Raw genomic sequence first — 25,026 nt, 5'->3', positions numbered from 1 at the left:
ACACACAGCACGTACAGGCCCACTAACACAGACATTCAGACACACACACAGAAATGGTGTGGCTGACTTTTGCACCCTCCTGTTATTTCACGCTGTGTGCACCTGCCAATTGAAAGCCTGCTCTTTTGGGACAGGGTTAGTGTGTGTGTGTGTGTGTGTGTGTGTGTGTGTGTGTGTGTGTGTGTGTGTGTGTGTGTGTGTGTGTGTGTGTGTGTGTGTGTGTGTGTGTGTGTGTGTGTGTGTGTGTGTGTGTGTGTGTGTGTGTGTGTGTGTGTGTGTGTGTGTGTGTGTCAGCAGGGAAAGTAGGGCAGCATCAGGACCTGGGGCATGAAGGGCAGCCTCGGGGAAACATAGCACAGGCAGCAGGGTGTCTGAGGAGGAACACAGAGTGTGTGTGTGTGCGTGTGTGTGTGTGTGTGTGTGTGTGATCCTTTGTGTATGTATAGAAGAAAACAAGTCATCTCTGTGTGCTGTCATAATGCAGCCAGATGCTGCTGCAGAACACTGGAGCTCAAGGTCTGTTGGGAACATGTGACGCCACATACGACGCACCCAGCGCTTTCTGCACCACTGTTAGACATATTCAATCAATATAATATGATCAGATGCAGGAACTCTTCGAACACAGTAATCAGAGCGGCAGATTAAAGCTTCTACAACGTTTTCCCTGATCTGATACTGACATAAAATATCACATACATTCATGGTTCACGTTGGAAGCAGCAGCCACCACAGCTCGATGATAAAGCTTCACTGAAGGTACGCTCTAACAACGAATTCACCTCCACTTCATTAAATGCATGGCTGCAAGATAAAAATGTGAGTTAATTGATTTAGATAAACATTTTAAGTTGCAAACATTAATTTATAAGTTGTGTTGACGTAATAATGTTGGTAATTACATCAACTTAATATTGTGTGTAATTTGAACTCTGATTTCTGTGTTAATTGACTTCAAACTAAATTCAAGTTGTAGTAAGTAATGCAATTGGTTGATAACTTCATTGTTCTACACCGTGAGTTAAGGATTTCAAGTCCACTCCCACTTAACATGCCTGGACAAGTTCCCACAGTTAAGACAAATAGAAATATACAAAGGACCTGTTAAGGTGAGTGTCGTCTTGTGTCATTGAAATACACAGATAGCCTTGTAGTTGCACTGTATGGCAAACTGCTGTTTGACCAAAACTAGCAGCCTTTGAACTGTGGATAGTTCTGTGAGAGGATACAAAGTATAGAGGCTGCTGTGAGAGTACAAATACTTTGGTTACTATTGTGATATCGCTTTTTATTCAAAATGAATCTAGTGAAGCAGATCAAGGATGCTTCTTGAGGTAGGATCCTTATTTAGAGTTGTCATTGAAATGCAAGTTGTTGGCAGTCACCCATTCAGAATATATTCATTTAGGTCATTTCTCTTTTTTTCCTTTCTCAAAAAGAGCACAATATAATGAAGTACGCAGAGAACTATAGCATCCACTGCCTTGTCGTGTCCTTGGAGAAAAGGAAGAGGACCCTTTCAAGGAGTTTAGCGACGTCATTCAAAATCTTGAAATAAAATAAAATCCACGGGCCCAGTGACACAGGACAAAAGCACTGCTCTCTGTCGGCTACGTTCTGAAGCATATTGCACTTTTGGCCACACCCCAATCAATAGTATCTTAGCAGCGTTCAGCATGGATGGGTGTTGACAGCGATGGCATGGGAAAAGGATTGTGCAACATTTGAGAAGTGGCTTCTGCTCTTCACCTAACCAGCTCACATGTCGTATGGAACCTGCTAACAGATGAGAAGGGACACTAACACGTGCACGGTTGGGATTGACAGAATCTGTCCACATGCATTCAAACACTAGGCAACGTACTCAAAAGCACCTCTGTGTGTCTTCAGGACCACGTTGCCATGACGACACACACATGCAGACTCAATAGGTGAAAACAATAGCAGCGTTGCTTTAGCAGCTGGTAATAATGGCTCTGAATTCGCTAACAGTTTAAAAAGTATGCACCTAATTCATTATCTCTGATGCGCTAACCTGTGATTTAAAGTGCTTCAAAAGGACATGAGTATGGCCTTCATCAGTGACCGGTCCACCCAGGATCTGACCACACGATGCAGCCATCGTGGTCCAGGGAAACAAATGAATGAGCATTCTGCGTTAAATGTGTTCACACTGTTTGAATCAACGACTGTCGGCAGTGCAAACATCTTTGTTACATCTCTTCTCAAAGGGATGTGAGATCTGCAGACTGGCGGCCATCGAGAGTTTGATCTGTAGTTTTACAAACACTTTACAGATGTTACACATTTGCACTGGTTTTAAACATGCAAAGGCCTCTCACTTCATGTGATGGCAGCATGTATTAGCCGTGTCCCCGTGTCCCTTGGTAATACGGCTCATGTGGTTATTTATTATTTGTGGGGAAATTAAAATGTGTGTTATTTATCTTTTTATCAAGATTGAAATGAAGCTCAGCGCACGTTCTTTCAGGAAGACGGGGTGTGATACTTTCACTCCGCAGCTGCATATAACCAGCTCCTCACAGGCGTCTCTTTAACCTATTACATTTCACCTATTCTCCAGCAGCCAATCAGCGAGCTGCAGCCACACTATGAAATGGTTCTCCTCTGTCCTGCAGTCAGCTGTGGTTGCAGGTGTTCATGCACCTTATCATGGCATGTGTCAATAAAGGTTCCTACCAAATGAATTCTCTCCTGATTGAAATGAGCAACTGCAGTTCAAAATAAAAAGTGAATTGCCGAATATGTTTGTTGTGGAATCAATTAATGTCTTTCTTTAAAGGCAAACACATGAAAAAGCTAAGAAAAAAAGCTATGAATACAATATATTTGGAGCAACTTAATTTGTAAATGGTCAACTTAAAGACGTGTGTTCACGATGAGGGTAATTAAGTCCATACAACTTAACATTCCTTTTAAATCATGTGGTAAAACTCGTTGGAGCAACTTCATCTTTTGAGTTATCAACTTCAAAACTTGTGTTTATGCTCCAATTATTAGGTAAGTGGTAATTAAAAACACCTCTGACTGGAGAGGAAAAGCCTTCTCCCCTAACTCAAGTAACGTTGTTGCTTTAAGACAATGTCATTAGAAGTTGTCTTAACTCAATAAAGATCGATGCAAACTGTTGTGTTGATTTTCTTTGTTGAGCCAAGGCATTTGTTTTTAGAGTGTAGGCGTTTTTTTTAGCTGCTTATTTGCTCCAGAGTCCGGTGGTATCCAGCGGGGCCAACTCCCGCTGCAGCTGCTGGGACATAGCTTTAGGCCGCGTTGTGCCGTCCAACTTCCTCTGTTCCTCTTGCGTTGCCCAAAGCTCAAGGAGGTCATCTGTCTCTTCAGCGGTCCACTGCTGCTTGCATTCACTGGCATCCATCCTGGCTCGTAGTCGTGTGTGTTGCTGAACAGAATTTGCTGCATTTTGTTGTTGTTGATCAGGTTAATCCCGCCCCCCGCCTCCGACGTAAGCGTGAAGTATTGGTTCCTGGTTCTTGCCGGGCAGCCGAGTGGGGTCAGCTAAGAACCGGTTTCGGTGCTTGGAGGCGACTCCGCTGCGGTGGAAACAGGAAGAACCAGAGCTACATCAGGCTCTAGCCCGGAACTGGCTCTGGAACCGGTTTGGTGGAAAAGGGGCATAACACTGTGCTTGGATCCCCCGTGGCCCCCCTCCAAAGAATGCATTTATGATAATTAGGGATGCTCCGATCGATCGATAAATTCAGTCCCAACAATCCAGAACAAAATTGGCCTTTAATCATATCTGCAAAAGTGGCGCTCCATTCTTAATAATTCAACTTTGTTGCAAGAAAATAATGAATTTTTTAAATCTCATATTTGGATAGCAGATCCAATATGAAGGATCACCTCAGCTGGGTCAGAGGTGTGCTTTGCAATATGCACAAAACCAATGTGAATATGTATTGAATATGCATCAGAATGTGAAGGTGGACTGATTTGGATGTCTCACAGGTTTCTACAGCAGGTCATATGTCGCTCCTCCAGCTGTGATGTCATGAGGAGAGGAGGGGAACGATGGCAGAGCGTTCACACCTGGAGGGGCTCACATCTTAGATGACTCAGAGAGTGGTAACACGTTGATCCCAGATGGGAGGGACTTGTGTACGAGGTTTACTACACAGTGTCACATTTCAGTTTAACATTGCAACACACAGAGGGCCTGCATTCCCCGCAAACAGAACTGTTTCAATGAAAGAGCTTTTACTCTCCGCTCTTACTGATAACTATCATCTCCATCCTTTATACAATACATGTGATTTGTGACTGTAAAGTAAAGACCGCACTATCATTGAAATGAGTGGGTGAAACCTTCCCATCGAGGGAGACATCTTATCAGTGAAATGAATTGAGCGACTGTGGCATGAACACGTATGAGAAGCTCTAATGCGTGCAGAAGCTCTGGGGCAGACGGCGCTGCTCCTCACGCAGCTGAGCTCCGTGTGGATGTGGGAGGTGACCAGTGTACATATCGACCAGGCCGAGAAACAACAAGTGGAAGTAATGTAACTAATGCTGAAGATGCAATTACTGATGAGGATGTTTGATGTGGTCAGTCACCAATCATTATCATAGATAATTATATCAATTTCATTTGGACAAATTAGAGAAGAATCTTAGAAACAGCGCATTTACGATTCAGACGGCTTGAAGTTGATGAAAGATGTGTATTTAGGGCGGACAGGTAGTTATCTTCCGACATCTAGATATCGTCCTCTGCTTCCACTTTATCCCATCTGTCCTAAATATGATGAAAACTGGCAGATTTCCCCAGATATTGTAAGTGCTTGCATGTGTCGGCCCCCGCTGCGTGGGCCGGAGACAGATGTGTTTACTCATTTACATTCTCCTCTTTCTCCTTGACAACAAACACACGCACCCTTCATATACATACAAAGTATATACTGCGAGTACGCTGCAGTTACAATGTGCAGGCTGAAGTGTGGTGTAGGGTGGAGATCATTCAAACTAAAGAACAAAGAATGTCATGAGTTCTCCAGGTCTGTGATGACAAACCAGAATACTGGACACAGTTACTTGTTGACCTGATGATGGCGCTACATGAAATCAGGGTACTCAACGTTCATTTCATTTCAAACCTTTATTTATGCAGGTGAATCCCATTGAGATCATTGATCTCTTGTTCAAGGGTGACCTGCTGCAAGTAGTTCCACATGAAACATATAAACATAACAGGAAAACAAAAAGGACATCATACAGCATATTTACAGCGACTACAGTTTACATAGCTAGTGACATTTACAGGTTCCAACAGTTTCCGATTGCATAGCATCTATCCTTGCTTTAAAAACATTTAGTGGCACCAGATTGCTCAGTTTCCATTCCTTTTGCAGACTGTTCCAAGACAGAGGAGCTGCGCATCTAAAAGCTGTCTTCCCTAAGACAGTCCTAGCAGTTGGCACATTTAATAAAACCACAGCATGCGATCTCAGGCAGTAGCCACTTACAATTCTCCGTGAGATCAGGGAGCAGATGTAGGATGGAAGTTTCCCTAACATGGCTTTGTATATAAAAATGTACCAGTGACTGAGCCTCCGTACAGTTAGTGAAAGCAGACCAGCCCTTGCATACAGGCTGCAGTGATGGGTTAATGCTTTACAGTTTGTCACAAATATCAGTGCGCTGTGATACGCAGCATCTAACTTGACCAGGCAATTAGCAGGTGCATTCATATAGACCAGATCCCCATAGTCCAGCACAGGTCAAAAGGTCACAGAGTCACAGAGCCTCTATTTATAGTGTATTATTATAGTTATCCACATCCACATCTCCCGGGTGTATCTGTGTGTTTTCATCTTGTGTGTTCCTGCCTATGTACATGACATAAGCTGCTGCTCATAACCAATTGCCCCTTGCGGGATTAATAAAGTTGTTGATTGATTGATTGATTTTCCTGGCCTCAAGATGTGTTCCTTGCGTAGTTACAATATCTAAAACAGGCTCTGGTGTCTTTTTAGCTTTTGAAAAGAGCATTACCTTGGTTTTATCCACATTTAAAAGAAGCTTTAATTCAGAGAGCTGAGTCTGAATAGTGTTAAAAACAGCCTGTAATTTAACACCAGCCTCTTTAATGGAGGGACCTGCACAGAACATCACGGTATCATCCGCATAAAAATGTAAAGTAGCTTCATCCACATTTTCACCTAAACTAATGATGTAGATGGAGAATAAAAGTGGACCTAAAACAGAACCTTGAGGAACACCATTAGTGATGTTCAACCACTCAGAAGACAGCCCATAAAAGTGAACACATTGGGACCTTTCAGAGAGGTAGTTCACAAACCACCCACTGCATGGCTAGATTTGCCAGTACTGAGTAGCCTCTGCTTTAAGATGAGATGATCAACGGTGTCAAACGCTTTGGAAAGGTCAATAAACAGAGCTGAACAACTCTGCTTATTATCTAAAATACTCACCACATTATTTACCACTTTCATTGTGGCAGTGATGGTGCTGTGTTGCTTTCTGAAGCCTGACTGATGTTTAGACAGGATGTCATTTGTACATAAAATCACCTTTACTTGTTCACTCACTAGGCGTTCGCCCCTGCGAAATGAACCATTGTAGACCATAGTAGACCATGGTTGGGATATGGCACCACAAAGGCAGGACATACGCTGACTTCCATACTTTTGGAATTGTGTTAGTGCTGAGGGAGAGGTTACAAAGAGTAGTGAGAGGTGGAGCAATACAATCTGCAGCTATCTTTAAAAAGAAAGGTTCTACGTTGTCCGGGCCGGCCGGTTGGGAACGATTAAGGAAAAAGGTTATAATATTACCCCCCTGCCTTGTAAATGTATAACATACAAAACACAAAGAAAATGGGAGAATGCAGTTAATGTCTTCTCTGTGTCATCCCGCGGGTCGGATTGGACCCTCAGGTGGGCCGGTTTTGCCACAGGGGCCATTCGTTTGTTACCCCTGGACTAAAGGAAGACCTTGTTGTGAGGAGGGGAAGCCTCACCAGTCTGTTAGTCAGTGTCCTTTTATATTTGAACAAATACTGGATGACATGGTGCCCTGAGGATGGACCCTAGCAACGTGGATGGACATCCTTTTACTGTTGATGTTGTTCGTGAAGCTTTAACCAAGTTAGATCCTAAGACATTTAGTTTGCATGGTGTAACATGCTACATTACTACACAGATGTGGAAATGAATGAAAAATCATTACATTTGTATAAAGATAGTTCATTACATTTGAACATTATCACACTGTTCTTTTGTGCACTAAAAGAAAGGGAACAGTTTAGATTGTTTATTGTTTCTAGGTTATTATGCTTTGATTTTACTGATCCGGCCCACTTGTGATCACATGTGGCTGTTTGTGGCCCCTGCACTCAAATGAGTTTGATACCCCTGCTTTACTCCTTCATTTTGACCCTGACCAGTGTTGGGTAAGTTACTTCCAAAATGTAATATATTACATATTACTTATCACTCTCTTTTGAAAGTAATAAGTTAAATTACAATCTTACTGTCTCTGAAATGTAATGAGTTACACTACTTTAGTTACTTTTCTAGTTACTTTCACCAAAATAACCGCAAAAGAATGGCTAGGTGTTTGAAATGCTGAAATGTAGTTTAGTGCAGCTCATTATACATCCAGTGAAGGGCGGTGTGGTTTAGCATAACAACTGTGTAGGCCCTTAAGGCTACTAACACCTTGTATTACACGGCTTAGTTGAATACTCCATTCTGATTGTAACTTCTTAACATGTGACACGTTGTTAATCCAGCAGTACAGACCGCTGTCAAGGACTGTAATGAAGGTTGCTAAGGAGGATCCATAAAGAGAAAGGAAAAGAGGTTAAAAGACCGTCAGATAAATCACCAGAAGAAGGCAGACAGGAAGTAAACACTAACAGGACACGGAATGGGCTCTGTAGTGTGTTTAGTATGTGGCCGTGTGCAGGCCCGGCTCCAGACCAACATGACTCAGGGTGCCTCTGAGGTTACAGGGGGGCAGCAGTAGTGGCCGGCAACAGCAATGAGAAATAGCATCGATGGTCCCAATGAACAGATGATGGCCTTTGTTATGTTTTGAAACCAAGCAAGTGAGAACATTTCAAGTGAGTTAAAAGTGCAATCCTGAAATATCTCATACAGTCCAAAGTGGACTGTGGCAAAGAAAAGCACAACAGCTTCAAAGCTGCTGATAAAACAAATGAGAACATTTTGTAAATCAAGGCACATGTTATTTGAACCAGCTCATGGTTTGAAATGGCAAACATTGAAAAGCAAAAGTATTATTAAAACCATGTACTAAACATCACCTTGGTCCCATCATATACTCTAGGAAGAGAATATTTACTGTGCTTGAAAACATCATCACATCATCATCATGTGAGGTTGACTTTGTGACCTGGAGAACATTTCAGCTGCAACATCAGCTCGTTGATAAGCTTGGGATATGAGATCTTTGTGTAGCCATTCGTGGTGAAGGCATCTGTGCTATTGTGTGCATTATGTTTGACCAACATTTCTACAGGCAGGCAGAATATGGCACTATTTTACATGAATATTCCCTTGTCTATTTGTATACCACGATGAGCTGCAAAATGACCGCCTAACCCCACCGTACAGGCGGGTACTTGTTTAGATCTACCTGGGCAGGCTCTGTTTTGCCGTGGTATCCTGCGGGCCGCAGAGGGTCACGTGATGTCCCCATCTGACCCGTTGCTACGGTCTGCAGTAGATGCAGTGTTGCTGGCGTTTAGTGATGGTTGCTTTCACCATGTTCGTATAAATGATTATCCACAGATGTGTGTCACTGCTGTGGAAGCACTTTGGAAATGATGCAGGAGCAGGTCACGCGCACCTGACACAATATGTTGTTTGTATTTTTCGCTCCGTTCTCTTTTTTGAATAGAGGGTGCATAACATTCAACTGCCCCGAAGATCCCGACGCGAAGCCTGAAGAGTAAACACCAGGTTTACTAATCTACCCGCACAATGTGTCTGGTGTCGGAATGTCTCGCTATGTTAGTACATTCTTAAAAAACACCATTTAATTGTGGGTTAAAATGTGTTGTAACTGCGTCACTGAGCATTTTAACGGGTAATATATTACCACATTTCATTAGTGATGCGTTACATTACTTCGTTACAGCAAAAAGTAATATATTACTGTAACTCCGTTACTTTTGTAACGCGTTACACCCAACACCGACCCTGACAGACAGAGCCAGTCCTTGCAGGTGGGGCCCTTCAGTTCACAAACAGCTGGAGTCACATGGTGAGCTGCCCCCCCTCCCCTCTCTCATCCTTTAGCTCTAAGTCTGCTGGAAAGGTCATCGGGATAATTAGGGCCCCCCTCCTGTCTGGCCAGTACGTCAGACTCTTTTTCCAGTCGGCCCTGCTCTGTCCTTCAGATTCTGCCCATCACTCAGGTCGGCTTAGTCTGGATCAGGCCTGACTGGAATCACAGGGGGGGCGGGGAGGCTGGCAGGGTGGTAGATACCGAGAGAGAGAAGTAGGAAGAGAGAGAGAGAAGTAGGAAGAGAGAGAGAGAGAAGTAGGAAGAGAGAGAGAGAAGTAGGAAGAGAGGGAGAGTGAAGTAGGGAGAGAGAAGTAGGAAGAGAGAGAGAGGGGAATAGGAAGAGAGGGAGAGAGAGAGATAGAGAGAGACCCGGGCGATCCTCCCTTGTAGCCCATCTCTCTTTTCTCCCCTCGCCTCTCTCTCAGGCTCATCATGTCCCTTGCCCTCTCCCTCCCTAATCTGTACACCAAACCCCCTCTCCCCCACCCCTCTCTATATAAATCTAACTCTCTTTTTTTCAAGCTTTTGCTCAGGAAACGCAGGCGAGGGGGGGCCGGGGGGTCCAGAGGTGTGTTCATGTTTTCATCTATACAAGGGAGGGCTGGGAAGACACCTCAAGAGCACAGCAGCACAGACTACATGTGGAAGACATGCCTTTTGAATGATTTATTAATGTATCAAGAGGGTTTGGTGACCCAGAGCTAAACTGCTCTCACTGTAATGTGTGAGTCACATCTGGTCAAGGCAACACAAGTATTCTGCTTAGGTTAGAAACATTGTTTGGGAACATTTGTTATGCAACTTAATGGATAATTAAACCACGTAAGAATATAGGTCTGTGAGAAGAAGTTTATTTTCAGCTTCATCCGGGACAGAACTTGCTGTGTTCCTTTGACCCACACACCATCCCCTCCGACCTCTAGCAGACATTCTCTTTTTATTTTTAAAGATATTTTGTTTGCCAGAGAGTGCCTTTATTATATACATGTGGCGTTAAAGCATTGCCAACATATGTATTCGAGCTGAAGCTGCTACAACCACTGACTATCCAGCAGTCGGCTTTCTCATTTGTAATACTACACTGGTTGCAACTCAGTTAGTTGAAAGCCCGCTGGGTCTCACACACCGCCCTGTGTGTCAGTTTGAAGACGCCGACGGCCAAACCCTTATTGTCTGTAATTAAAACCCTGGGATGGACACTACTGTAAGTTATGGAACTCAGTGGAAAGTCTTCATGGAGTAAAGCAGAAACATAGTTGTGTCAAATATGGATGTTGGAGGCGGGTGGTGCGAGTGAGAGACTGAGCAAGAGAGAAAAGAGACTCAATAGTGGTTGAGGAAATAAATGAAATGAACAAGATGAAAGAATGCAATGTCTGCCCTGCAAAGGCTGCAGCAAGGCCGCTTTGTTATGATTAATGTTTCAGATCCACCACAATTACTGACTCAAATAGAGCGAGTGGAGAGGCATCTGGCATATGGACCTCTGTATCCTAATAACACACTGTGCACACACACTCCAGTCATGTTTGCAATGCATGCCGAGGAAAGAGAAGGCCGATCATCTCAATTATCACTACCTGTGTTCTGCACATGGAATTCAAACACAGCAACACTGAGGCCACACGGAGACAAAACGGGTGTTATCCGCTATAGTTCTTTATCGTATGGACGGTTCGTCCACACGAGGAACCACGGAAACGGAGCCCTCAAACGATAACGCATCTAAAAGTGGGTAGGTCTGGTAACGTCACGCTTGCAGCACCGTGTGTACGCCCTAAACGATCATAGCCCCGCCTCTCCCCACCTCTCCTGCTCACCCCCGCTTCACCCGCGTCACCGCTGATGCGTTTCGACAACAACAATGGCGGATCACAGGGTTGCGTTCGTGCTCCAGACGCTACTGACCATGCTACAGATGTTAGTGCAACATCTACAGCTCCTCCACCACAACCACCAGCAACAAGTGGACATGGATAACTACATGTTGCTAAATCCACCGCGGAGAATAAACAGAAGGGCAACCAGGCAACCATGGCGACCATGCTCGGGGGGTCTTATTCGCTGCTTTTGGTGTATTTTGTGGCGGAAGTACAGCGCCACTTACAGGCCCGGCATATGTACTACAGCGTCTCCAGCGGGTCGAGCGGTCTCGTGTGAACAGACATGTTTCTTACTCTTTTGATATTGACTTTGGTTTGTTTACGTCTCCGTGTGGATGGGGCCTTAAACTGTGAGGCCAAATGCACTCATCCACTCAAGTGAGAGAAAGCAGAGCAAGGTCGCAGATATGGCAAGCCGATTTAGCTTGTATTCATTTATGGAGGATATCAAAACATCAATTCTCACTAGTAAGAATGTGAATTATTGATATCTAAAATGCAATTCTTACTAGTAATAATGTTTATTTCTGATATCAAAAATTGAATTTTAACTAGTTAGAATGCAAATTCTTGATATCAGAAATGCAATTGTAACTAGTTGTAATGTGTATTCTTGATATCAGAAATGCAATTGTAACTAGTTGTAATGTGTATTCTTGATATCAGAAATGCGATTTTAACAAGTGAGAATTGCATCGTTTTTCTCATTCATTTCAATCGGATCAACTCTGATATCAGTAATTCAATTGTTGATATCAGGAATTCAATTGTAAGTAGTTATAATTCAATTTTTATTTATAACTTGTTCAAATTGTATTTCTTGTTGTGCACCATCAAAAGTGTTGACGTCATGTTTCATGTTGTTTATTTTGTATTGGTTTTCACTTCCTGTTTTGTTTTTGTCACGTCTCACTTCAGGTCCCTTGACTCCCTTTCCTTATGTGTTCTCCCGCCCTCATCAGCGTCAGCCCCGCCCCTGATTGTTTTCACCTGTGTCTTGTTGTTGAGTGTTTAAATTCCCCAGTCTCCCAGTGTCCAGTGTCAGTTCGTCCTGTCCTCATGCCAGAACTCTGCTCATCAAGTTTGCTCTTTTTGTTACATGCGTTATTCATGCTCCTGAAACTTATTGTAAGTTTGTTCCTCACGTTGTGAGTGATTTTTTTTTTTGTGCTTTTGTAAAACCTATTTTTGTTTCTTTTTTTGGCAAATAAAGTATATTACTTGTACTTTATCTCTGGCTCCCGGGTCGTGCATTTGAGCCCTTTCCTTCCTTGTGTATCCAAGTTCGTAACATTTCTGATATCAACAATTGGCATTTCGACTAGTTCAAATTGAATTCTTGATATCAGAAATTGGTATTTTTACTAGTTCAAATGTAATTGTAACTAGTAACAATTAAATTACTGATATCAGAAATTGGCATTTGAACTAGTTCAAATTCCAACTCCCATTGAAATGAATGAGAAAAACGATGCAATTCTCACTAGTTAAAATCACATTTCTGATATCAGAAATACACATTACAACTAGTTACAATTTAATTTTTGATATGATGAATTTGCATTCTAACTAGTTACAATTCTATTTTTTGATATCCTCCAGAAATGAATAAAAGCTAAATCGGCTTGCCATACTCATATGATGACGTCTGGACAGCAGCATGATCAGATGCTCCTCTCACTGGCAGAACACACCTTGAGAGTGTTCCAACAAACACTGAAAGTGACAAGTCAGGGGGATTTCAGCCTGCGCACATTAACTTTGGCAAACATGTATATTGGTTGGGATAATATTGTGCTCAACATGCTGAGATCCCGGGAAGGTGGGACATCGCTGTTACAAAGAAACTAATAGTCTCTTTAGATGTTTGTCCTTGTTGATGCTTTTTCTATTTCATATAATTACCTTTTACAACAACCTTTCCAAGAAAACATTTGTACAAATATCTTTCAGGGGCACCATTGAGAGACGGACAACTAAATTCTATGACACAAAAAGTCATTACTGAGCTGTTACAGCTAAACTCAGGGCCAGCAGACTTTTTGTTAAATATGATGCTGAAAAGGAAAAGGAAAAGCAAAATACATAATAAATGCATCAACAACTGTGCTGGAAAAATGAACAAAACAAGATAATGTAACAAGAAAATGGAAAAGGCCTCAGAGGTTTTACAGAAAGTGTCACAAAGTGAAGAGGGACGAGTGAGAGGATGGAGCAGCAGAGTATTCGATGGGGGTGCACGGGGGGGAAGAAAGTTTCCTCTTTTCCACATGAAGTGAGACTCAGTCCCTGTGGCTTCCTCTGCGTTCTATACTCCTGTAAGTGGAGCTTTCTAAATACTCGCCCTGTACGGGACTTACAGTCGCTTACACACACACACACACACACACACACACACACACACACACACACACACACACACACACACACACACACACACACACACACACACACACACACACACACACACACACACACACACACACACACACACACACCTGCCACTTTCTGTGAAGTGAAATCCGTGGACAAAGTGCTCTACTCGTAGTCCATGTGCCAAAAGAGCCTGGATGTGTGATCAGAGACACAGCCTCTCTCTGCCCGGAGCCCCTTGTCCCCATGAATTCTCTTCGCTGTCAGGCCCTGCGGCTCATCAGCCTCTTTGATTGTCCAACTTCGGGGAGATCTTACATTTTACCCCCATCGCTGCTACAAAAGGCTTCAAAGGGCACATCAAAGTCATTCGTCCTGCTGACTATCTCTGCGCTGATCAAAGACCGGCCCAAACGTTTGGGCTCTGGGTTGAATCAAGAGTAAAACATTTAGAGTTACAGTTAGGCAAAGTCGACGAGCAGAAAACTTGGCATGGCTGTTGATGCTGATGTGTCGAGGACATGAAAAGCATTCAGCTGAAACTATTGTAGTTTAGTTGGAGTCTTGAAGAATAATCTATTTCTGCCACAAACACAGCAGACATAACATCTCTCACACATTTCTTAGCATCCCCTGAATTGAGGGCCTCCTTTTGGAAAACAGATCATAAAAAGGAAGTTGTCTAACATCAGATGATAACAAATGTATTCTTCCAGTTGCCCCTGAAAGAGCCCATCACACAGCATCAGAGCGACAGCGACACCGACCCAGTTCCTGCTCCGGATGCAGCGCTGTGAAGCAGTGCTATCTCTCACTCTCAGCTGTGACACCCTCAGCGCTGATACACAAACTCAGTGTTTTTGGGGCTGAGGAGGATATAATAATAATAATAATAATAAATTATATTTCTATAGCGCTTTTCTTGAACCCAAAGACGCTTTACATTTGGGAGGGAGGGTAGACAAACAAAACAAAACCAAAACCACAAAGAAACAAAGAAACAAAACAAAACAGTTGCCGCTTGGCGGTGGGCGTGTCTTGAGCTTGGGGAGTCAACGCGAGCAACGCGACCAACAACCAATCACATGAATGTCCCGCCCCGGACATACAAAGCAAAGCATTCATGCTACATCCATGCTGGCTAAATATACTGTCTATGCTTGCTAGCTGTCCATTCAAACGAAGTACACTGGATATAAACTCCCCGAACAAGCGAAAACCTACCAGTTTCCCCCACTGTCTCTGCCACCTCCCCCCATGCCTGGCTCCTCCGGTTTGTATCCCTGTATGTAAAGAGGGACTGGTCATAGAGTACCGGGTGATTCCCGACCGCCACGATCATTTTCTCCTCCATTTTTTGACATATGGGAAATAACTGCGTAGTCTCTCCCAACATACACACGGTTTGATTGACTAGTGCTTGTACTGTCAGATTTGCATGCGCGGGATTTGATTGGCTGACGCCTCCATCGAGGCGGCAAAAGTAGAACATTGCTCTACTTTTGCAGCGAGCACCGCGAGAGAAGCTACGCTTTGCTCCCACAATGCAGTTCGGCGAATCGTGACGTCACCCCATTCAAAGTGAATGGGCAGAAGCGTTGAAGCGGCAACGCACGCCGCCTTGTGTAGGGGCCATAAGACAAGTACAAGTATTTCCACTTTGTACTTCTACTCCAGTACAATTCAGAGTTAATGGTGTACTTTTACACAGGATCATGGAGGGGGCCTAGGAGTACGTTTATCCGGTCTACATGTGTTTTGTAGATTTCCGGGTTCCCAGGGAGATACTCTGGGGGTGCTGCGGGAGTATGGGGGTGAGGGGGTCTCTACTCAGGGCCATCCAATCTCTGTACTTCCAAAGCGAGAGCTGTGACCGAAAAAGCGAGATCGCGGATAAAAGCGGCCAAAATGGGTTTTCTCCGCAGGGTGGCTGGGGTCTCCCTTAGAGATAAGGTGAGAAGTTCGGTCATCAGGGAGGGACTCGGAGTTGAGCCGCTCCTCGTTCGCGTCGAAAGGAGCCAGTTGAGGTGGTTCGGGCACTTATGGCGCATTTCCACTACAGCGCGGTTTAAGCGTTTTTGGTTGCGTTTCCACTTGGCGTAGTTCCGGCTAGCGGGTACTATTTCACAGTTTTTCTGGCCCCATAAAATCGAGGTTCTTAGCGGGTCAACAACCAGGATGAGTCGGGCTGAGTATGCTAAACTAGAGAGAGAATAGCTGGCAAGGGGGCTACAACTACAACAAGATGAACATATTTTACCGTGATTTAATTGTAATACACGTTTCAAAATGATGCTGAAGTAACAACATACTCATTCAGTCTGTGCCGGAAGGTGTGTAGGCTATCTGCTGTCCTGATGTCAATGGGGAGCTCATTCCACCATTTTGGAGCCAGGATAGCAAACCCACGTGTTTCTGCTGATGGGAACTTGGGTCCCCCTCGCAGTGCGGGTGCAGCGAGCTGTTTGGCTGATGCAGAGCGGAGTGCACGTGCTGGGGTGTACGGTTTATATATCTCCCACATTCCATATTGCAGAAACTCCGTTCAAACATCAAAACGTTCAGCTCGGTCGGGAATCGATGACTATTACTTTTCTCATTCATAACTTTCATAATTCCTGAGATATATCACATAATTCATCACATTTTTAACCATTGAAGTCAATGGAGAAATTCTTCAGACTTCAACAAATCTTCATGCGACTTCAACTGCTAACTGTTCATTCATACTTTCACTCAGAAACCTCATTCCAACTTTAAAATGTTACACATCTTTCTGAAATTATTCGTCTAACACAACTTTTAAATCTGATTCTTACTTTCAGAGATATTAAACATTGTTCAGACCTTGGTAAAGAGGCCTTCAGATTTTAACATTAACGAGAGTGCGTGATGTCACAGCTAGAGTGTGCAGCTTGAAATTTGCCTTCATATATTTTTTTAAATGCCATAATTCCCAAACCCTACATTCCTGAGACATAATTTTTCATGACAAACGTAGGAAAACATCTAGTAGCTTGAAAAATGACAAATAATTAAGCAAAAAATAATTAAACAAAATGCCTCTTGAGGGCATGAAGTGACAAAAACGTTCAACATGCCTCCATTGAAGCCCATTGTAATTTCAGGCAGATATTTCCTCACGGCAGCAGCCGTACACCTTTAGTTAAACTGCTAAAAAGGCCACATTATTAACCCGAAAGTACACAAAAATTACACTTCAGATACTCAAGGTCCTTGAGATGCTTCACGTTTTGAAATGTCACAGATATCTGTTACGGTTCTTCCACAAAACGTTTACATGTAAGAGGTTCATCTCTCATTCAGAACAATGGAAACCTGTGATCTCTGCACACCTCGTTAGCTCAACTAGAAACACCTGTGTCATGGAACACGATGATGTCATCGCTCCAACTGACATGCTCAGAGCAGCAGACTTCAGATAATAGTTAATGGTCCTGCCCTCAACAGCTCTAGGTCAAGTATGGGGTGTCATCATATGCCGTTTCCAAGGAAACGCATCCCTCGGCATAAAAGACGATGTCGCTATACATTAACTCCTATGAAAATGTTCAAAAAGTGCTCAAACTTAACGTGTGCTAACAGTCCAGCCGTGAAGACAAGGTTTTCTCATAACTTCAGTGAAAATGCTCCAAACGTCCCAACACTTCACAGGTTTAGTAACGATGCAGCCATCTACGCATCAAAACGTATTATGGGGTGTCATCAAATGCCGTTGCCATGGCGACAGACCACTCGCCATGAAACACGATGTCGCTGTAAGTCCAATGGACAAGGTCCAATCGTCCCCCAATCTTCACTTGTATATCACCGGTCCATGCCTCAACAGCTCTACGACAAATCTGAGATCTCACCATATGCCATTTCCATGGAAACGCATCCCTCGCCATAAAACACGATGTCGCTTTACATTATTGTTTTATGTTTCATGTGGAACCTATATGCTGCAGGTCTCCCTTGAAAAAGAGATCTATGATCTCAATGGGACCAATCTGCTTAAATAAAGGTTTGAAATGAAATTAACTCCTATGAAAATGTTCAAAAAGTGCTCAAACTTCACATATGTGCTTAACAATCCAGCCGTGACGACATCTACGTGAGAGTTTTGAGATTTCTTCAAATGCCGTTGCCATGGTAACACAATGCTCACTATGAAACACGGTTTTCTCACAACTTTTACATTACATTGCATTGCATTTAGCTGACGCTTTTATCCAAAGCGACTTACAATAGGTGCGTTCGACCAACAAAATACAAACTTGAAGAAAACAGAATCATATAAGTACATCAGGTTTCATAGAGCAAAAACATTGCTACTGAACTGGTTTTAGGTAAGCCCGTCCTTTATTAGTATATAAGAGCTTTGTTAATAGTTCTATCGCTCGAAGTGGAGTCGAAAGAGATGAGTTTTCAGTCTGCGCCGGAAGGTGTGTAAGCTATCTGCTGTCCTGATGTCAATGGGGAGCTCATTCCACCATTTTGGAGCCAGGATAGTAAACTCACGTGTTTTTGCTGATGGGAACTTGGGTCCCCTTCGCAGCGAGGGTGCAGCGAGCCGTTTTGTTGATGCAGAGCGGAGTGCACGTGCTGGGTGTACGGTTTAACCATGTCCTGGATGTAGGAAGGGCCAGATCCATTCGCAGCATGGTACGCAAGTACCAGTGTCTTGAAGTGGATTCTAGCAGTTACCGGATGCCAGTGGAGGGAGCGGAGGAGCGGCGTGGTGTGGGAACATTTAGGAAGGTTGAAGACCAGACGAGCCGCTGCATTCTGGATGAGCTGCAGAGGTCGGATGGCACATGCAGGTAGACCAGCCAGGAGGGAGTTGCAGTAGTTTAGGCGTGAGCTGACGAGAGCCTGGACCAGAACCTGCGTCGGCGTCACTTTCTGGGTCAGCTGGGGACGCATCCTCCTGATGTTGTAAAGCGTGTATCTGCAGCAGCGGGTTGTAGCAGCGATGTTTGCAGTGAAGGACAGGTTGTTATCTAGGATCAAACCCAGATTGCTTGCAGTCTGAGTCGGGGAAACAACAGAGGTGCCGATGTTCATTGTTAGGTCAAGAGTGGGACAATCTTTTCCCGGAAGGAAAAGCAGTTCAGTCTTGTCAAGGTTGAGCTTGAGGTGATGAGCAGACATCCACTGATGCGGCTTTCACACCAGCGCTTTTCAGTTTCTAGCTCCGAGCGGGAGCTTTTCTGGTTCAGCTCCGGTTTCCCTTTTCAGCTCCCGCTCTGTGCACACCGCCCACTGGCGCCCCAGAGCTGCCCTTGCTGCGTCATGACGTCACCGTTTACATTGCTGATTTGCCCCCCAACGGCAGCTCACAACAACAACTGCGTCGGGTCGATGATCGTGTTGCTTTTAATCACACGAAGCCAGAATAAATTGAATAAAGACTTCTCCAACCTTATACTTTTCTCCAGAGTGCCGTGGTTCATTGTTTATTAATGTGTTTCTGCAGCATTTACCGACCGCTGCAGTGCTGCTCTTCCACAGGAGTTTATTCTCCCGTTAGCTCCCGGTTAGCTCACACTGCAGCGGCCGCTCTAAAGTATTCACTGTCCGACTCACACAAGCAGCTGATGCATATCCCCAGTTCCCTTAGCCTAAGTGAATGTGTGTCAGAGCCCTGAGGGACCCCTGTAGTTAATTGACAAGGGTCGGACTCCGACCCTCTCCAAGTAACCCTGTAGGTGCGGTCTTTGAGGTATGAGGTGAGGAGGGAAAGTGCAGAGCCTGAAACTCCAAGTTCTTGGAGAGTGCGAAGGAGGATCTGATGGTTCACCGTGTCGAATGCAGCAGACAGGTCCAACAGGATGATGACAGAGGAGAGGGAGGCTGCTTTAGCCGTGTGCAGTTTCTCAGTGACAGCAAGAAGGGCAGTTTCTGTGGAGTGACCTGCCTTGAAACCAGACTGGTGCGGATCCAGAAGGTTGTTCTGATGGAGATAACAGGATTCAAGTGTTTTAGACAGGAACGGGAGGAGAGAGACAGGCCTGTAGTTTATAACATCAGACGGGTCGAGAGTGGGTTTCTTTAGGAGAGGGTTTACTCTTGCCTCCTTGAGGCTGTTTGGAAAGTGACCAGAAGTTAGAGAAGTGTTGATGAAATGGGTGAGAAACGGTAGAATATCAGGAGCGATAGTCTGAAGGAGGTTTGAAGGGATAGGGTCCAGAGGACAGGTGGTAGGGCGGGCAGAGGTAATGAGGGTAAGAACCTCACTTGGAGAGAGAGGGGAAAAGGAGGTTAGTGTGTGGGTGGAAGGAGGCTCTGGTGACCCAGCGGTGAGTAAAGGTGAGTCAGAAAAAGAAGAGCGAATATCATCAACCTTTTTTTCAAAGTGGTTAACAAAGTCGCTTGACAGAAGGGAGGAGGGGGGAGGGGCTTTGGGAGGGTCCAGGAGGGAGGAGGGGGGAGGGGCTTTGGGGGGGTCCAAGAGGGTGGAGAAGATGGAAAATAGTTTTTTGGGATTGGAATAGGAAGATTGGATCTTATCTTGAAAGAAAGTGCTTTTTGCCTGAGAGATCGAAGAAGAGAAAGAGGAGAGGAGAGCCTGATAGGTTAGGAGGTCGTCATGGTGTTAGGATTTCCACCGTTTCCGCTCTGCTGCCCTAAGGACGGTTCTATTAGCACGCAGTGCGTCATTTAGCCATGGAGCAGGAGGGGACTGACGAGCCTGCCGAGATGTGAGAGGACAGAGAGAGTCCAGAGAGGACAGAGAGAGTCCAGAGAGGATGTGAGAGGACAGAGAGAGTCCAGAGAGGATGAGAGAGTAGAGAGGAGAGTTTCTGCAGCAGAGTTTGGAGGCAGGAGTTGGAACGAGTCAGAGGAAGGGAGGGCTGAGAGCACCGATGAGGCAAAGGTAGAGGGGGAGAGGGAACGAAGGTTACGGCGGACAGATGCAGGATGAGAAGAGATTAGTTCGTTATGTTTGGAAAGGGGTAGAGAGAATGAAATGAAGAAGTGAGCGGATGTGTGGAGCGGGTTTACAGAGAGGTTAGAAGTAGCGCAGTGCCTTGAGAATATGAGATCAAGGACACTGCCAGCTTTATGAGTTGGTGGGGACGGAGACAGTGAGAAAGCAAAGGCGGTTAACAGAGATGTTAGTTCGTCTATCTTCCCCGTCTGGAGGTTGAAGTCTCCGAGAAGTACAGCGGGAGGGCCAGTTTCAGGGATGTGTGAGAGGAGATGATCTAATTCCTTCAAGAAGTCCCCAAGGCGTCTGGTGGACGGTAGAGAACAACAAGGGTTCATTGTATAGGATGGGTTACTGTGACGGCATGGAATTCAAAGGTGGAAGGAGTGAAGTTAGGTAGCTTGAAGGGGGAAAAGCTCCATTTGGGAGAGAGCAGGAGACCAGTGCCCCCTCCTCTGCCAGTGGGTCTGGGTGTATGGGAGAAGGAATATGCTGTGGAGAGAGCTGCTGGGGTGGATGTGTTGGATGGAGTAATCCCGTCTCAGTGAGAGCAAGGAAATCCAGAGACTGCAGGGAAGCCAGAGATGAAGTCAGCCTTAGGTCAACTTCAGTTCAAATGCTCGAAATGGCCCAAAACTTCACAGGTTTGGTAACGATGCAGCCATCAACACATCTAAGCGTATTATGGGGTGTCATCTAGTGCCGTTGCCATGGCGACAGATCATTCGCCATCAAGTTATTTCAAAAGTTTGCAGTTCAAATATTCTGCTGCTTTTCCAAGCCTTTTTACTTTCTTTTCTTCTCTCATCACACATTCAAGCCCCCAGTGTTTATGTATCATTTCAATCTAAATTCTTTACTTTCTTCTTACACATTACATATTACATTTCAGCATAGCAATTCAGTGTCAGCTTTTCAGCATAAAGCATTCCCAGTAGCAATTTCTTCAGGAATTGCATTCTCTAGTTACTAATATACTATTGTACAGTATACTGCTTATTCTGCCATCAACACTGACACAGCTGCTGTTAGTCTCAGCCCAAACACAGCACCTCTTAGACTCAGCTAACACATGCCCATGGATAGTATGGGACTTAATTATGTATTACATTATCACAATACATATATGGGATGTTGCCCGATCAAGGGCTGAAACGGAGGCATGGCTAGAATAGGTGATCTGTTTGGAGATGCTAAAAATAGCATGATAGGTGACATTTAATAGATATTATAACGTTCAATTTTAGTATGCACACAAGGTAACAGCCCATGCGTCTATGTGTGTGATAAAATGCAGAGTGACTGTGGTAGGGGAGGAATTCAGTAGAGTTATTAATAACCGTCAACACTAATCATGTTTATTTGTACATGCAAAGAGCCACAATATCACAGTCAGGGGTCTTTGGGAACACAAGGACAAAACTCCTCCAAAAAACCTTGGCTAAATGAAATGTAATACACCAAATTAGATTTTGTAACAACAATGGATATACAGTGCCTCCTTAAAGTATTCATACCCGTTTTCACATTTTGTTATGTTACAGCCATATTTCAAAATTGATTAAATTAATTTGTTTTCTCAACATTCTACACACAATACCCCATAATGACTAAGTGAAAAAAGTTTTAAAATAATTCAAAACTCAAATATCACATAAAGTATTCACACCCTTTACTCAATACTTTGTTGAAGCACCTTTGGCAGGAATTACAGCCTCAAGTCTTCTTGAGCATGATGCCACACGCTTGGCACACCTATCTTTGGGCAGTTTCTCCCATTCTTCTCAGGTTGGATGGGGAGCGTCGGTGCACAGCCATTTTCAGATCTCTCCAGAGATATTCAATCCGGTTCAAGTCTGGGCTCTGGCTGGGCCACTCAAGGACATTCACAGACTTGTCCCGAAGCCACTCCTTTGTTATCTTGGCTGTGTGCTTAGGGTCGTTCTCCTGTTGAAAGGTGAACCTTCTCTCTGTACATCCCAGTTTCTGCCGCTGAAAAACATCCTCACACCAGGATGCCGCCACCACAATGCTTCACTGTAGGGATGGTATTGGCCAGGTCTGGTTTCCTCCAGACATGATGCTTGGCATTCAGGCCAAAGAGATCGATTTGTGTTTCATCAGACCAGACCATTTGTTTTTCTCATGCTCTGAGAGTACTCTAGGTGTACCATGTGGGCTTTCATGTGCCTTTTGCCGAGGAGTGGCTTCCTTCTGGCCACTCTACCATAAAGGCCTGATTGGTGGAGTGCTGCAGAGATGGTTGTCCTTCTGGAAGGTTCTCCCATCTCCACAGAGGAACACTGGAGCTCTGTCAGAGTGACCATCAGGTTCTTGGTCACCTCTCTGACTAAGGTCCTTCTCCCCCGATGCTCAGTTTGGTTTGGGCGGCCAGCTGTAGGAAGAGCCCTGGTGGTTTCAAACATCTCCATTTGCAAATGATGGAGACCACTGTGCTCGTTGGGACCTTCAATGCTGCAGACATTTTTCTGTACCCTTCCCCAGATCTGTGCCTTGATACCATCCTGTCTCTGAGGTCTACAGACAATTCCTTGGACCTCATGACTTGGTTTGTGCTCTGATGTGCACTGTCAACTGTGGGACCTCATATAGACCGGGGTGTTCCTTTCCAAGTCATGTCCAACCTATTGAGTTGACCACAGGTGGACTCCAGTCAAGTTATAGAAACATCTCAAGGATGATCAGTGGAAACGGGATGCACTTGAGCTCAATTTTCAGTGTCATAGCAAAGGGTGTGAATACTTATGTACATGTGCTATTTCATTTGGTTATTTTTAACATGTTTGCAACAAAAAAAACGTTTTCACTTAGTCATTATGGCGTATTGTGTCTAGAATGTTGAGAAAACAAATTAATTTAATCAATTTTGAAATATGGCTGTAACATAACAAAATGTGGAAAAGAGAAGGGGTATGAATACTTTCCGGAGGCACTGTATACACCACACAAACACAATATTAAATATATTACATTTAATGAAAGCACCTGCAAAATCAGCAGCTCAATAATGTAGGGCATAACACCTAAATAATATTTCTCTTAAATTAGTCCCAGTGTAAAATCAAATCCAGCCAAGGAGAGAGGAAATATCTCGCCTGCTTCGTAAGGCGACACTGGCGAACAGATCTGAGCAGGAAGTTCTTGAAGCCGTTTAAGCCACACAGTGAAGTGCCCCCCCCCTGAGCTTGGGCCAACTATATGAATGCATTACAGTAATCCAACTTTCCCAAGCATGCTGCATGCCTGCAGGCTTCAGATTAGCCAGGTGCAACTGTATTTGTAATGCTGTTTAAACTCTGTATAGCAGTTTGGATTACAGCCCAGATGTGGAATGCATAATTAGAGCAGGCACTCTTCGTATGCTGGGGTTACAGCAGTTCACATCAATAATTAAAACAAAACAAACTGCAACAAAAACTCTCCCGGTAATGATGGTAATGAGTGATATTGGGGTCGACATTGTTTACGGTATTTGTGACTTTTATAGGATTTGACATTTATGAGCGTTCCCAACTGGCAGCCCGTTGGTCAACTAATGGTACACACACACTGCAGCATTTTACTCAATGCAAACAGACTGAAGGGTGTGTGGTGGACGCATTAACACACAGTACAGGAGGAGGTGTTGGAGAGCCGCTGTGATTGGTCGTTCTGCACACAGAGCCAGATGCCCACAGGCCTGCATCACAGCAAAGAGCACATAGTATGTTGTTCTCATTCAGTGCCTGCTGCGACACATGTGACCTTTTCCTGTTTGCAGGGAGGAGCTGTGAGCGGGTCTTCCTCGTTAGCCTACCATAATAAGCAGAAGGTCACTGCTCCGGAGCCACAAAGATTACCGCCAATGAAAGCATTTCAGAAATCCCATTTCCAAGGGTAAATACTCAGGGCTGGGATTTCTTTACTGAGCGGAATGAGACGCTAGAGGGAAAGTTCACCCAGGAAATCCATCATGTTCCGTGTGAAGACCTAGTCTCACCTCCTTAGTCTTCAAGGCTACACTGTTACTGTTTTCGTAGATAAATGGCAAATATGAACCCACACTCCTGAAAGAGAAGTTATCAGATTAGTAATAATTGTTCTAATCATTTGTTTTCTTATAATGTCTCTCATCGTTACCCTACTGGTTTAAAGCCATGTCTTCACATGTATGTTAAAGCATGAACACAGAACTCATGAATAACTTGTGGGGGGGATTATATCTCTTCGCTGGCCTGGGAGCCCCCTTGAATCCCCCAGTCAGAGCTGGTTGATGTGGCTGGGGAAAGGGACGTGTGGGGCCCTCTGCTGGATCTACTTCCTCCAAGACCTGACCCCGAATAAGCGGTAGAAGATGGATGCCGTACATGAATTCGTTCAGAGCTGAGGTTATAAAGGTTCCATCAAGACCATCCTTGTGTTGCTCTAAGTGTGTTGATCCAAGCCAGGACTCAATCAGGTAATTTAGATTATGTTCTTTAATAAAACATACAGGCGGTTTATTAACTAAGCCGCTTA

General features: G+C 44.3%; 1 protein-coding gene and 1 pseudogene across 1 annotated transcript in view; both read right to left on the bottom strand.

Moving 5' to 3' along the window:
• Window positions 1–25,026, bottom strand: part of LOC117446707 (receptor-type tyrosine-protein phosphatase gamma-like) — a 673,776-nt gene that overhangs the window by 409,789 nt on the left and 238,961 nt on the right.
• Window positions 22,425–23,071, bottom strand: LOC139433832 (uncharacterized; annotated as a pseudogene).

This window comes from Pseudochaenichthys georgianus, chromosome 5 (genome assembly GCF_902827115.2).
Source record: "Pseudochaenichthys georgianus chromosome 5, fPseGeo1.2, whole genome shotgun sequence".
NCBI classification, from domain to species: domain Eukaryota; kingdom Metazoa; phylum Chordata; class Actinopteri; order Perciformes; family Channichthyidae; genus Pseudochaenichthys; species Pseudochaenichthys georgianus.
This window is presented reverse-complemented; position numbering and strand designations above follow the sequence as displayed.